We start from the raw sequence: 14,555 nt of genomic DNA, 5'->3' as shown, positions 1-14,555 counted from the left end.
TCCACATCTATCTGATTCACATCACATCACATCACATCTCATCACATCTATTCACCTCACATCTCCTCACCTCTATTCACATCACATCCATCCATCCATTCACATCTATCCGATTCACATCACATCTCATCACATCTATTCACCTCATATCTCATCACCTCTATTCACATCACATGCATCCATCCATTCACATCTATCTGATTCACATCACATCTCATCACATCTATTCACCTCACATCTCATCACCTCTATTCACATCACATCCATCCATCCATTCACATCTATCTCATTCACATCACATCTCATCACATCTATTCACCTCACATCTTATCACCTCTATTCACATCACATCCATCCATTCACATCTATCTCATTCACATCACATCTCATCACATCTATTCACCTCACATCTTATCACCTCTATTCACATCACATCCATCCATCCATCCACATCTACCTGATTCACATCACATCACCTCACATCTCATCACCTCTATTCACATCACATCCATCCATCCATTCCTATCTATCTGATTCACATCACATCTATTCACCTCACATCTCATCACCTCTTCTCACATCACAACCACCCATCCATTCATTCACACTTATCTGATTCTCATCACATCTCGTTACATCTATTCATAGAATTTAAACATAGAATTTAAGAGAATTCTAACTTTTGATATAAAGATTCTTTATGCATCTATTTATGCATAAAAATCAACTTCAGTGGGGGAATAACACTTTTATAAAAATCTTTTTATGCATAAAATCAATTTTAAGGAAAATAACCCTTTTGAAATAAAATTAAATCCTTTATGCATCTTTCTAGGCATAAAATCAATTTTAGTGAGAATAACACTTTTGAAATAAAAATAAATCCTTTATGCATCTTTCTAGGCATAAAATCAATTTTAATGAGAATAACACTTTTGAAAGAAAAATGAATCCTTTATGCATCTTTCTATGCATAAAATCAATTTTAATGAGAATAACAATTTTGAAATAAAAATAAATCTTTTATGCATCTTTCTATGAAAAGAATCAATTTTAATGAATACAATACGTTTATAATAAAAATTTCCATTATGCATCTTTCTATGCATAGAAATTAAATTCAATGAAAACAACAATTTAATAATAATAAAATTTCCATTATGCATCTTTCTATGCAAAGAAATTAAATTCAATGAAAATAACATTTTTATAATAAAAAATTTTCCAATATGCATCTTTCTATGCATAGAAATTAAATTCATTGAAAATAACACTTTTATAATAAAAAAATTCCCATTATGCATCTTTCCATGCATAGAAATTAAATTCAATGAAAATAACACTTTTATAATAAAAAATTTTCCAATATGCATCTTTCTATGCATAGAATTTAAATTCAAAAAGATTTCCAATATGCATCTTTCCATGCATAGAATTTAAGTTCAATGAAAACAACACTTTTATAATAAAAAGATTTTCAATATGCATCTTTCTATGCATAGAAATTAATTTCAATAATTAATATCAATGATATCCATGCATATTCATAGATGGATATGTAAAAATAAACTTTATTTTTCACAAAATTTAAGAAAATTTTACCATAACCTCCTTTGTATGGCTGACCATTTCTCAATTTTTAACATTCTATTTTCAATTTAAAATTAATCCCAATTTGAAGTAAAGTACTCTAATCTACTCAATTTTCACTTTCTAGAGTGTAAACAATAAGAAAAGCTTAATCAATTTATTTGTTACTCATTTTAGGATAAAGAAAGGCTGAATTCTTAAGGAAGAGAAGGGGGTAGCCTTTTTATCAAGGCATAACATCAGGATTAACTTTAATCAACTATAAAAAAACAAGGAAATCAGAAAACCATAGATTTGAAATTAAAAGGTAGAAATTTTAGCTTACATGGAGTTTTGTAAGCTTTCCTTTGGCTTGAGGGATTGAGGGTTCTACTCTTGTTTGGATCAAGAGTGGCCACCAATTTCTTTGGAGAGGATTTAGTAAAAAACCAATTGAATTATCAAGTGAATTCAATGTAATTGGCTCTGGGTAGGAGTAGAGTAACAATGCATAAACACTATTAACCTTTTACAAAGGGGGAGGCTTCTATTTATAGGAAAAAATGAGCCTCTATCCAAGCAAACTGATTCTAGAATTTTCCAGATCAGTTTTGGTCAATTTTTGTGGGTCAGTTTAGCTTACTTTTTGGATCTAGTTGAAATAGGAGAGAGGAGAGATGAAAATATCTCATTATTTATGAGTTTAAAACTCCTCCACACATGTGAAATAGGCGCCTCCTTCATGAGGGGAGATACCCACACCTGAGGTGTCAAAAATGCATCATTTCCTCTAAATATCTCTTCTTTTTTAACTACTAATAAACCTTGTCCTTAGTCAACTCTTCATCTTATGTGAGCATTTACTCATTTTTGGGGGATTTTCTTTTATTCTTCAATTTATCTCCTCCCTACATTTGGATTAATCTTATTGGTCCATAGGAACCTTAATTGGAGCATAATTCAAAAATTTTTGAAAATCTGGACCTAAGGTCCTTTATACGTACTTTTAATTAATTCCAATTGCACATTAGAAAGTTCTTTTTGAATTTCTATTTTAAGGGAAACCATTTTAGACATTAGGAGGATTTTTATATCCAAAAATATCTCAATTTTGAATTACCTCCCTCTAGACATTTTCTCTCTCTAGGCCAAAACAGGGTAAAACAGAATCTTTCTTTTATTTCAGAGAGGGGAATAATTATAAGATCGGAAGGGGAGGTTCTTACACCTGCACACCTCAAAAGTCGAAGGGAGGAATCTTACATCGTACCCCACTTAAAAAATGCGAGATGTCCTCATCTCGCAAAATTAGAGGAGAACTCTTTCCCTTAAGATTCCACTGATTCTGGGGTTCCTTATAGTCTAGTGAACCCAATAGAATCCTGGGATAAAGATCTCTTATATAGAACTCATCAATCAAATAACAATTCACTCAGATCATAACATTTAAATTCTTATCACAATAATGGTCCATTAGACCAAAATTTTTATCTGAACAGTCCTCCATGGGAATTTTCAATTATACAGATTTTTAATTTGACATCCCTTAACTTAATCCACTGGGTCAAGTGTTAACAGCAACAATCTGTCAGCACAATCCACTAATCTCATAGTGATTTGCTGAAGTCATTAATGTCATTCCAGTTATGAACATCATCACAGGGACTTGTGTCATTCATCCTCATTGTGGTTTTGCTCAGCTTATTACATTTCAACCAAAATTCAGGAATCATCATTTTTCAATCAGAATCCAAATCAACTCATCAGTTCTCAACCAGAATTTAAAAATCATATCAACCACATTCGAATTCATCATTTGGATAGCATTTATGTTTATAATTTCAAGTCTTAGATTTACTCGTATATACTGCCAATAAAGAGCTGCAGTTATACCCTCGGTATATACGGGTAGTCACGGTCCTTGGAACTATAAGGTAAATACCATCATGTCTAGGTCTCAAGCAAGTCAGGGATTCCATGCAATTACTGTACTTCCATCTGAAGACCCAATTACCAATTTATGAATTTCAGTCTGAATAACAATTTGTATGAATTTTATCACACAATTATAACCTTTTACTGCTGCTACTTTATAAATTTTTGACATTTTTGGCTTCTCGGTCCATTGAGGACCAGCAAGGTCAATCAACCAGCTCCATGCCCGAATTCAGAAAACAACTCTTACTCCTTGTTCCAATATCTTCTTCGACGCACGCGTGCGTATCGTTGGCGACCCAGAGCCCGAGCACCGTATGGTCAGCACCCTCTAGGATCCTTCGCAGGTGACCTAGCGCTTCACTCATAGCCCGCTTTCTTGGTCCCTCATCCACGGTACCGGAAGCTCACCATTTTAATCGAACCGAGGCTGGTCAAGACCTCGGCCGACCTTGCTATGCGAGACGCCCTCCATTGACTCTCCGTCAGCTGTTGCAACTTTATCAGACTAGGTCTCCACAATCTCATTCACAAGACGGTCAAAATGCTTCCCCAGCATTCTTGACATAGAACAGCCATTTAAAAACAGTTCATAAATACAGTTTCTATAACGAACTCTTGTCTTTCCACATTGTTCCACATCAATTCTCATTTATTTCATGTGTATTCCCATTCTCATCGCATCATTTTCCATTTCATCACATCTTTTCTCATTTATCTGCATCAGATCTCATCCACTCGCATCTACCCATATCCACATCTCATCACATCACATTCATTCACATCTCATCCATTCAGACCACATCACATTCACTCACATCACATCTCGTTCATTTTACCTCACATCTCATTCATTCACATCTATCCTAATTCACATCTGCATCAGATCTCATCCACTCGCATCTACCCATATCCATATCTCATCCACTTGCATCAGATCTCATCCACTCGCATTCTACCCATATCCATATCTCATCCACATCATCGCATCAGATCTCATCCACTCGCATCTACCCATATCCACATCTCATCACATCACATTCATTCACATCTCATCCATTCAGACCACATCACATTCACTCACATCACATCTCATTCATTTTACCTCACATCTCATTTATACACAACTATCCTTATTCACATCCCATCACATCACATTCATTCATATCCATCACATTCACATCTCATTTATACACAACTATCCTGATTCACATCCCATCACATCACATTCATTCATATCCATCACATTCACATCCACATATATTTATGGCACATCACACCTCTTTCGATCACATCACATTCTTTCACATACACATCTATATCCATTCTTTCACATACTCATTCACATCAATTCTTTCACATCCATTCTTCACTTATACATTTACATCCATTTTCATCACATATCATCCACTCATATCTCATATCATTCATTTACATCTTGATTCATATGACATCACATCTCATCCATTCATTCACATCACATCTACTCACCTCACATCTCATCTTATCACATCTACTCACCTCACATCTCATCACCTCTATTCACATCACAACCACCCATCCATTCATTCACACTTATCTGATTCTCATCACATCTCATTGCCTCTATTCACCTCACATCTCATTGCCTCTATTCACATCACATCCATCCATCCATTCACATCTATCTGACTCACATCCATCCATCCATCCATCCATCCATCCATCTATCTGACTCACATCCATCCATCCATCCATCACATCCATCCATCCATCCATCTATCTGACTCACATCCATCCATCCATCCATCACATCCATCCATCCATCCATCTATCTGACTCACATCCATCCATCCATTCACATCTATCCGACTCATGTCTTATCTCATCACATCTATTCACCTCACATCTCATCACCTCTATTCACATTACATCCATCCATCCATCCACATCTATCTTATTCACATCACATCTCATCACATCTATTCACCTCACATCTCATCACCTCTATTCACATCTCATCACCTGTATTCACATCACATCCATCCATCCATCCACATCTATCTAATTCACATCACATCTCATCACATCTATTCACCTCACATCTCATCACCTCTATTCACATCACATCCATCCATCCATTCACATCTATCTGATTCACATCACATCTATTCACCTCACATCTCATCACCTTTTCTCACATCACAACCACCCATCCATTCATTCACACTTATCTGATTCTCATCACATCTAGTTACATCTATTCACACTTATCTGATTCTCATCACATCTAGTTACATCTATTCATAGAATTTAAACATAGAATTTAAACATAGTCACACTTATCTGATTCTCATCACATCTAGTTACATCTATTCATAGAATTTAAACATAGAATTTAAGAGAATTCTAATTTTTGATATAAAGATTCTTTACGCATCTATTTATGCATAAAAATCAACTTCAGTGGGAATAACACTTTTATAAAAATCCTTTTATGCATCTATTTATGCATAAATTCAATTTTAAGAAAAATAACACTTTTGAAATAAAATTAAATCCTTTATGCATCTTTCTAGGCATAAAATCAATTTTTATTTCAAGAGAAACCATTTTAGACACTAGGAGGATTTTTATATCCAAAAATATCTGAATTTTGAATTACCTCCCTCTAGACATTTTCTCTCTCTAGGCCAAAATAGAGTAAAACATGATCTTTCTTTTATTTCAGAGAGGGGAATAATTATAAGATTAGAAGGGGAGGTTCTTACACCTGCGCACCTCAAAAGCCGGAGGGAGGAATCTTACACTTGATTTGATATCTACAAAGCATGCAGCACAAAAGCTCACACCATTTTAATTGATATTTGTAGAGCTTGTAAATAAGATGTTGGATGGTGAAGATGAGGACCAAGAATATGAGATCCTCTTGGAGCCTAGTGACTCTAATAATTGAATTCATGTTGTGGCAAACCATGGAAAGTGTTCTAGGGAAACTTGGGACAAGGTTTACATGGTTTACATGGTTGGATTGTACTAAAATACATTTATGTTCATACTAAAGGTGTTTTAAAGCGGAACCAAAACAATGGAACTTGCTTGCCTTGAGTAGAGTTTCCTAAAAAAGAATACCTAGCTACATTGACACTGAGGCGACCCATCACAACATTTTGTCTTAGGAGATGTGGACCTCATTAGGCTACCCACCCCTTCACACTATTTGCAACTACCATCACCCTTGTAAACAACTCCCTATCTATTACCAAGCATAGTTTTATATTAAAACTTATCTTACGTCTTGTAAGTTTTATGTGATCCTTACAGGTACAATGAAAGAGAGCATCATCCTAAGAAGGGGATGGATTGCAACCAGCTGATTATGCAATCAGTAGGCAAAGAAGAACCGTGACACTCGAGCTTTCCCATAGGATGGTGTGTAATTAGTAGGCAAATAAGAATCGTGACACTCGAGCTTCTCCACAGGATAGTTAGCATACCCTTGGTAGATGACCTAAACCCTTCAACATTCCGAGCCTTGTCTTTCACTTGTAGGCCATCACCTCATAACACTTAACACTTCTCTCACCTTGATGCACCCCCTCAAACCATTATCAAGATCCAAAACCTCACGGATGGAGATCCAAAACCTTACTAGTAGACCACCCCGTAAGCAAAGGTCACCAAGAAGAAGTGGGTACCCAAGAGTAACTTGGCTAGCCAAGGAATATATGATGTCTAAGCAAAGATTTGGTAGACACCACCATCTAGCAAGAAGCCAACATATGAGCAAAAATATGCCTAAGCAAAGATTTGGCAGCCATTGCCACTATTTAGCCACCAATAGCCTCAAACCCACAACCCCTCATCAAGGTGTTAGAAGCTCAAGGTTTCTACGAGGAAAACCCTTCTGTGTAGGTCCAAAAAACCTTGACATCCATAATGCGAAAATCTCCTAAGACAAGAGAGTCATAAATGGTGGCCCCAAACCACAATTTGAGGTAAGCAATTGGTATCTCGATGGATCTTGACAAAGTTTCTAGAAGCTCAAGACTTTTATGAAGGGAACCCCTACATTTGGATTCCGAGAACGTAAGAACCTTGTCACCCACAAGCCTTTGCAACCATGCCATCAAATGCAAAATAAAAAATGGAGTGGTGACCTGCATCCATGCCTCCAACACCACCCCCAAAGTTTAAGCAGGAATGGGAAGCAATGGAGTGGTGACCTACATTCATACCTTAGACACCACCTCCAAAGTTTAAGCAAGAATGGATCAAATCACAAGTTGCTGACATCACACCAAGCAACAAGAAGCATCACCAAAGTTTAAGTAGGAATGGAGAGTAATGGCTACCACCTCAAGTCACAAACCAACATCACACCAAGCAATAAGAGGCATTACCAAGTCATGCGAGGTGGCATTACCTTATTTTGTTCCCATCAACCCACAGTTCCCAACCCTCAAGCGAGCCATGCACAAAATTCCATGGCACAACCAAGAAATCTCAAGGCTCAAGGGGATCACCATGGTCCCACAGCTCCCCCATTTGCCATGTCACGACACACCAGGTTGCCATCAGCTCGAACTAGAAGGATAAAGCTCAAACGAGGCACTAACAAAGCTGGCGTTGTCATCAAAGCTTTCACCATGGATGAGAAAGTGATTTTTTACCTTTGCTCATAAGCTCACAAGGTAAGCCAAAAAACTTAAGCACCAATTGTAAATATGTAACGCAGCTCCTCCTAGAGCGATTACTCCTATTAAGGTACAGATATGTATACTTGAGAATAATTGAAAACCTGATTTATTATTTCGAAAAAAACACCCCTCTCTATCCAAACATACACACCCTGCACATGTACCCCCCTCTCTATCGACACACACACACATCCCCCTATTTTCTTAAAAAAGTTAATCCACCCTCTCCCTTTTTAAAATTTCTCTCTTTATCCTCTCCCTCCCTTCACACACACACACGCGTGCGCACTCCCTCACACACCATTTTTAATTTACATCCCCTCTCCCCTAGTCCATTTTGAGTTAGTACCTCCCCTCCTCCAGCCCCCCTCCTTTGAATTTTCAAACACCCTCTAATCCCCCCCCCCCCCCCCCCCCCCCTCTTAATTTCTCCCAGCAACTTTTTTTAAAAATTTGTACCGAAAAAAGCACCCCCCAAAGAATCCCTTTTTATAAAAAATACGAGAATACAAATTCGCTTAGCGCTGCCCGACTCCACCGCTCAACTCTGCCTGTGTGCGCTGCTGTGTCGTCCATGTCTCCTCCTGCTGAGAGATGGACGAAGCGAGGATGCACAGAGTGAGAAGGGCCCTGGACCTATTGTACCTCATGTCTAACCACTTCAACCCCGTCCTCATCACCCTCTGTGAGCAGGGCGTAAACCCTGAGGCCCTCGCTGCCATCGTCAAGGAGCTCCAAAGAGGCGCCATCACGGCTGGTTAAATCACCACTCTTCCAAAAATTGCACAAGTCCAGGTGGAGTCTTAGTGCCCTGCATTATTTGCAAAGCTCCTAGAGAAGCGTAGCGTGGAGAATCTGCTCACAAATGGTGTTCTTTTGGTGGCGGTGCTGCGGCGGCTGCTGGTGGAGGTGCTGCAGCAGCCCCTCTTGTTGAAGAGAAGGAGGAAACCAAGGTGGGAAGTCATGAAGCTTTGAGCTTCAGCTTGTTTGATTAAATTACTTCTTGTTGCGTCTACAGGAGCGATGAACCTGCCTGTTTATTTACTTGTGTAGGTTTCTCAATGTACAACAGTATCGACTGCCAAGCGGGTTAGCCATGAAAGTTGTGTAGTAGACCAGGGCTCAAGCTATTGAAGTGGCAGCCTGGCCTTCCTATCCTCTTCACCAACATAAGTCCCGGCCTCTCCAAAACCTCAACTGGCAACACCACCAACCACACCAAGCTGCTTCTCCAACAACCCGCCAGCTCATTTAATGCATTGCCTGCAACCCGGCAAAGCTACCAACACACCAACCCTGATGCTGGCAACAAGGAAACACCACCACTGGCATGAAGCAACCGGCAAGGAGCCGCCCTTATCCGGCCACTACCGACATTTTGACAAGCAACAATCAATGCATCACTCACATCCATGTCTTCTTGCTAAACAGGTAAGTACATGTAAATGCTTCTCTCTCTCCTTTTACTGCTTATTTAGGCTTCCCCATTGAGTAGATAGAGTGCACGGAGAGTAGAGCTGGTACAACTGGGTTTGCTTGTAGGTTTATCACCCATATCGTCCAATTGCCAAACCACATGCAAGCCTAAAAGAAAATCCCACTAAGCCCAAGCCTAAATGCACTTTCACTTATGGCCAGGTCCTCTCGCAAGTTACCGGTGTGCATTCAACCCCCTTCACTCACATCCTTTCACTAGTGGCACTTTGGTACGTAACCCCAGACAATCCTTCCTACATTGTCATCCATCCGGCACCCATCCATGTACTCATGAGTTTCACTGATCACATCTACGATCTCAATCGCATCTTATCAAGGCACTCTGACATAAGATCCCATTCTTGCATGCAACATCCATGCAATATGCCAACACCTTGCATGTTTGCCTTCGATTCAGTTGTCTTGCTTGGTTTCACCAATCACATCTACGGTCTCAACCGCACCTTATCAAGGCACTCCAACATAGGATCCCATTCTTGCGTGCAACATTCATGCAATATGCCAACACCTTGCCTTTGATTCAGTGTCTTGCATATAGAATCCCATTCTTGCATGCAAGCAACATCCATGCAATATGCCAAGACCTTGCATGTTTTCCCTCGATTCAGTTATCTTGCTTGGTTTCATCTTATTCATTGAGTCTCGTTCTTGCTTGGTCCAACCCTCTTTCCATTCATGAAGCACAATTCTAGCGGCCACTAGCCTTCCATCTACACATGGCACACTTGGACTTCATGAAGATATCATTGGAGAATCCTTCATCTTGCCTAATCAATTGGACATCCCAATTGTAGTCCATGGAGCCACCGGGTCCATGCATCCAAACACAGATTTTCTCCCCTTCATTCCCCTTCATTGTGAGAGAGAACCACCTCAAAGACAGATCTCTTCTTGCCTCCATCTAGGCATTGAGAGCTCTGCCTGCACTCCTTTGGCAAGGAGCATTGCATTGTGACAACAAAGTGAGGATACGGTATACGAGCTAGCACACCCACAATGGAAAGTTGCATTTGCGACATGAAGGCAAGACCCAATGACATGCTTTAGCGAGGCTAAGGTAAGGTCTTGACTTAAACACCTCATTTAGCGTTCCTTGATTAGCAATTGGTGTACGTTGTTGTGTAGTCATTCTTAGAGGTATTGCATTGTTGGAGGTAGGTCATGATGTCTAAGTAGCAACTCAATAGTTATTGTAAAATGGACTTGAGATATGTATTCTCCAAATTACATATTTCAAAATGGACTTGAGATATGTAGTCTCCAAACTACATATCTCAAAACGGACTCGAGATATTTAGTTCTTGTAAAATGGACTTGAGACATGTAGTCTTCAAACTACCCAGCCTTGCAAAACTATCTTCTTCATGTAATTGACTTGCGCAATCATTCTTGGAGCTACTCCATAGTTGGAGGCAGCTCCAAACCTTGCTAAAATATCTTCCTCATGAAGTTTGAAATATGGTACTAGTTCCAAAAGTTGGATGTATGTTGGGTACTTGTTTTCATCCTCCGGTTCTTCTAGTTTTTCTTTAACTCCTCAAATTCTTTAGTTAAAATTAGCTTTTTAGAGGGTTCCAAGTCATCCTTGGGTTTCTTGAGGTGCTTCCTAGAGTAAAGAACTCCATCAAAGTTTATGCATCCTCTTTCTCTGTCCCCTTAGGTTTACTTTCTATCTTGGTTCTTTTCATTGGTAGCTCTCCTCTTCGTGGGTCTTGCTTACTATTGTCTCTTATGGACCCTCTAGCTCTTGCTTGTCTATTTCCTCCAGTCTGATTTGGCGTATAACTATCTCTCCTGGAGCCATCTCGAGGAGTATCCTCATCATTCCCATGATCATCATAATCATCATCTTCATCTCCTGAGTCCTTCCCATGTCTTGTCTTCTTTCTCGGGCTCTACAAAATCTGCTTCAACCAAAATAATTCCCATATCTTATCTTCTTCCTCGAGCTCAGCAAAATCTTCTTTGACCAAAATAATTGCTTGGTCCTCCTGTTTTGTTGTCAAAGAAGCCTTTTCTCCAATCTTATGCAAGATTCTCACTAGGATTTTGCCATGCTTAAGACAATGTAGCAAGGAGATCTTTCTACATACTTTTTACCATCTCCTCTAGCATTTTCTCTTCATGTACTCTCAAATTCCTAGGGTGACACTTTTAAGTCAAGGTAGGCTCTAGCAAAGCTTTTTTAAATATGTTTGTGTTTGCTTCTTAGTTCTATGTTCTCTTTATTCCTTTAATCATTTATCTCCATTTTCTCCTTCATATTCTTCTAGCTCTTTTGTCAATTGCATCATTTTTTGCATCTTTTTCTTGCATTTCTTCACTTGCTCTATCGAGTGCTTGTAATTGGGCTTTCAAATGGGAAACCTATCTGAAAATGGCATTTTGTCCAGCCCTAAAAAGGGGAATTTATCTGGACTTATTAGATTTTTCCTCTTTTTTGTGTCTTTGCTGCTGGCCGCCAACCAGCAGCCCCACACACTATATATAGCCTTGCCTCATCACTTCACCACTCGCACTACTTCATAGACATATTCGGTACCACTTCTGCTGCTGTTGCTGCTGCTGGGGACTGCACATCATTTGCTTCATTATCATCGGCTCGGCTCTTTTGCAAGAGTACCTTGCCTTGATGCATTAGGTGGGTCTTCCATGGTAACAAGTTTATATTTAAGGTCTGGTCACCCTTGTGAGTGTAAAGATAATCAATGTCTCAACTGTGAACTTTCCTTGGCCTTTCAAGAATCATTTATGAGGATCAAGTTGTATGACCCTTTATACTGAAAGTCCATCATCATAAATGAGTGGTTGAAACTCAATTTAAAGGCCTTGCTTTTGACATCCTTAAGAACCCCTATTGGTTTTGTTGTGTTTCTAGTAGCAGTGGCGGCTTAGCAACCCTTAGTGAGTATGTTAACTGTAACACCAAGCATTTTCTTGCTTTCCTTTGTATATCATGGGAAACACAACATTCCTTATGTCGATTTTAAAATAATGTTCCATTTTATTCATGGTCATTTTGGACAAATCCTTAGTTTTTGGGTCAGAAGGAGAGCACTCACTGGCACATGGCTCAATCTCTTCTAGCTCTTTGATGTGGGTTTAGTCAATCTAGATGGAGTCAATTGTTCCAACAATTTGGGGTAAGCATGGAGAGAGGTTGGAAATGTTGAACCTAATGGGATGAAGTGACGCTCCATTTTTCACCATTTTTCATATTGGGTACCTGCGGCTGAGAAAAGAAGATGGTGGACTGTTCTAAGCTATGTTAGAATGCTGTAAATGCTTATGAATGCTGTGTTACCTTTACCAGATGACTGTTGCATGTATGGATGATGCACCGAAGGCTGGATACTAATGTAAACTGATGATTCAGGGCTGAGAACTGCTGTGGACTGAAACGCAGACCTGTAGGGATGCTGCTGGACTGAAACGCAAGGTAGAACTGCTGTGGACTGTCAACGCATGGCTGGGCTGATGCTGGATAGAAAAACGCAGGCTGTTTTGCTGTTTTGGGGACTGTAGTGGACTGAATCTGCAGGCGGCTAGGTACTATGCAGGAAACGCAGGACTGCTTGCTGAATTGAGCTGAAAAGATGCTGAATTCAGGCGCTTAGGGCTGTAGGGACTGCTGAACTGCAGGTGTTGGAGAAATAGGGCTGACTGAAGCAACCTCAAGCACTCCAAGGGCTGGATGAGACTAGTCTAGTGCTGAAGGCAAGGGAACTCCTAGGGCTGAGGAGGAAAGCTCTTAGCACACTGAAGACTGAATGAGAAACTAAGCCCTATGTAAGCCTATTTATACTAACTGGAGGTTGGTCAAGTTGGCTGGTCATTTAATAAAGTTTATATTTATAAATGACAAATAATGCAAATAATGCTAAATAAATACTATAAAATATGGGAAAAATACTAGATAAATTGTCATGTGCACAGTGCGTATCTACCGTGTGCTATACGCATGCAAGACTAGTTTCGAGGCTTGGGGAAGCTTGGAACTAGGGAGGCTGATTGACAAGCTGAGTTAGGGATAAACTAACGGGCAGGCACCCAAGTATGGACGGGCGGCGCTCAAGTGTGGACGCCCGATGACCGGTCAAGAGCCTATAAAAGGGTGGCCAAGGTTAGTTATTGTATTACAGAGAGTCTCGTGAGAGTTTGTGAGAGCTCTATGGTCTTGGAGCCTGGATCTAGTGCAGACGTGCACCGGCTTTACGCAGCCGAGGCCGACAGCAGTCTCGAGGCCAGCGAGGCCAGCTTCGTGGCGGTATGGGACGTCGCGAGGAGGAGATTGGTCGGTACGTCATCCTAGTTAGCTCAGCTCGTGGCTCGGTGGGGACAGCCAAGACTGTGGACTTGCCCACGGCTGTCATGGTTGGGAGGTGAGTCAGGCTTGCACTCCCTTGTTGTTTGTTTGTTCGTTTGTTTGCAGGATTCGAGTTTCGAACCGAGATCGATCACGAGGGGATCTGTGGGGATTTGACAGTGAACCATGACAGGCGTGGACAAGCCCACAGTCTTGGCTGTCCCCATCGAGCCACGAGCTGAGCTAACTAGGATGACGTACCGACCAATCTTCTCCTCGCGACGTCCCATACCGCAACAAAGCTGCCCTCGCGGGCCTCGAGACTGCTGCCGGTCTTGGCTGCGTAAAGCAGGTGCACGTCTACACTAGATCCAAGCTCCAAGACCATAGAGCTCTCACAAACTCGCGAGACTCTCTATAATACAATAACTAACCTTGGCCACCCTTTTATAGGCTCTTGGCCGGTCATCGGGCGTCCACACTTGGGCGCTCGTCCGTCCATACTTGGGTGTCCGCCCGTTAGTATATCCCTAACTCAGCTCGTTAATCAGCCTGCCTAGTTCCAAGCT

The 14,555-nt window shown here is 40.3% G+C and overlaps 1 protein-coding gene across 4 annotated transcripts in view; it reads left to right on the top strand.

Annotated features, from left to right (window-relative positions):
• The first annotated feature begins 8,674 nt into the window (after positions 1 to 8,674).
• The window catches only part of LOC147632143 (pentatricopeptide repeat-containing protein At3g09040, mitochondrial-like), a 30,092-nt gene continuing 24,211 nt past the window's right edge, over positions 8,675 to 14,555 (top strand). For 2 of the 4 annotated variants that reach the window (XM_086808773.1, XM_086808776.1), the window contains exons 1-2: positions 8,675 to 9,136; positions 9,237 to 9,614. The gene's annotated coding sequence lies outside the window, so the exon portion shown is untranslated. Of the gene's footprint in view, positions 9,137 to 9,236; positions 9,615 to 10,700; positions 10,738 to 14,555 lie in introns of those variants that run through there. The other 2 variants (XM_086808774.1, XM_086808775.1) reach the window with 2 other exon arrangements.

This window comes from Cibotium barometz, chromosome 14 (assembly GCF_041138505.1).
Source record: "Cibotium barometz isolate CiBa-2024 chromosome 14, ASM4113850v1, whole genome shotgun sequence".
Lineage (NCBI taxonomy): Eukaryota > Viridiplantae > Streptophyta > Polypodiopsida > Cyatheales > Cibotiaceae > Cibotium > Cibotium barometz.
The sequence above is the reverse complement of the archived record's forward strand: the minus strand, read 5'-3'. Positions and strand labels throughout refer to the sequence as shown.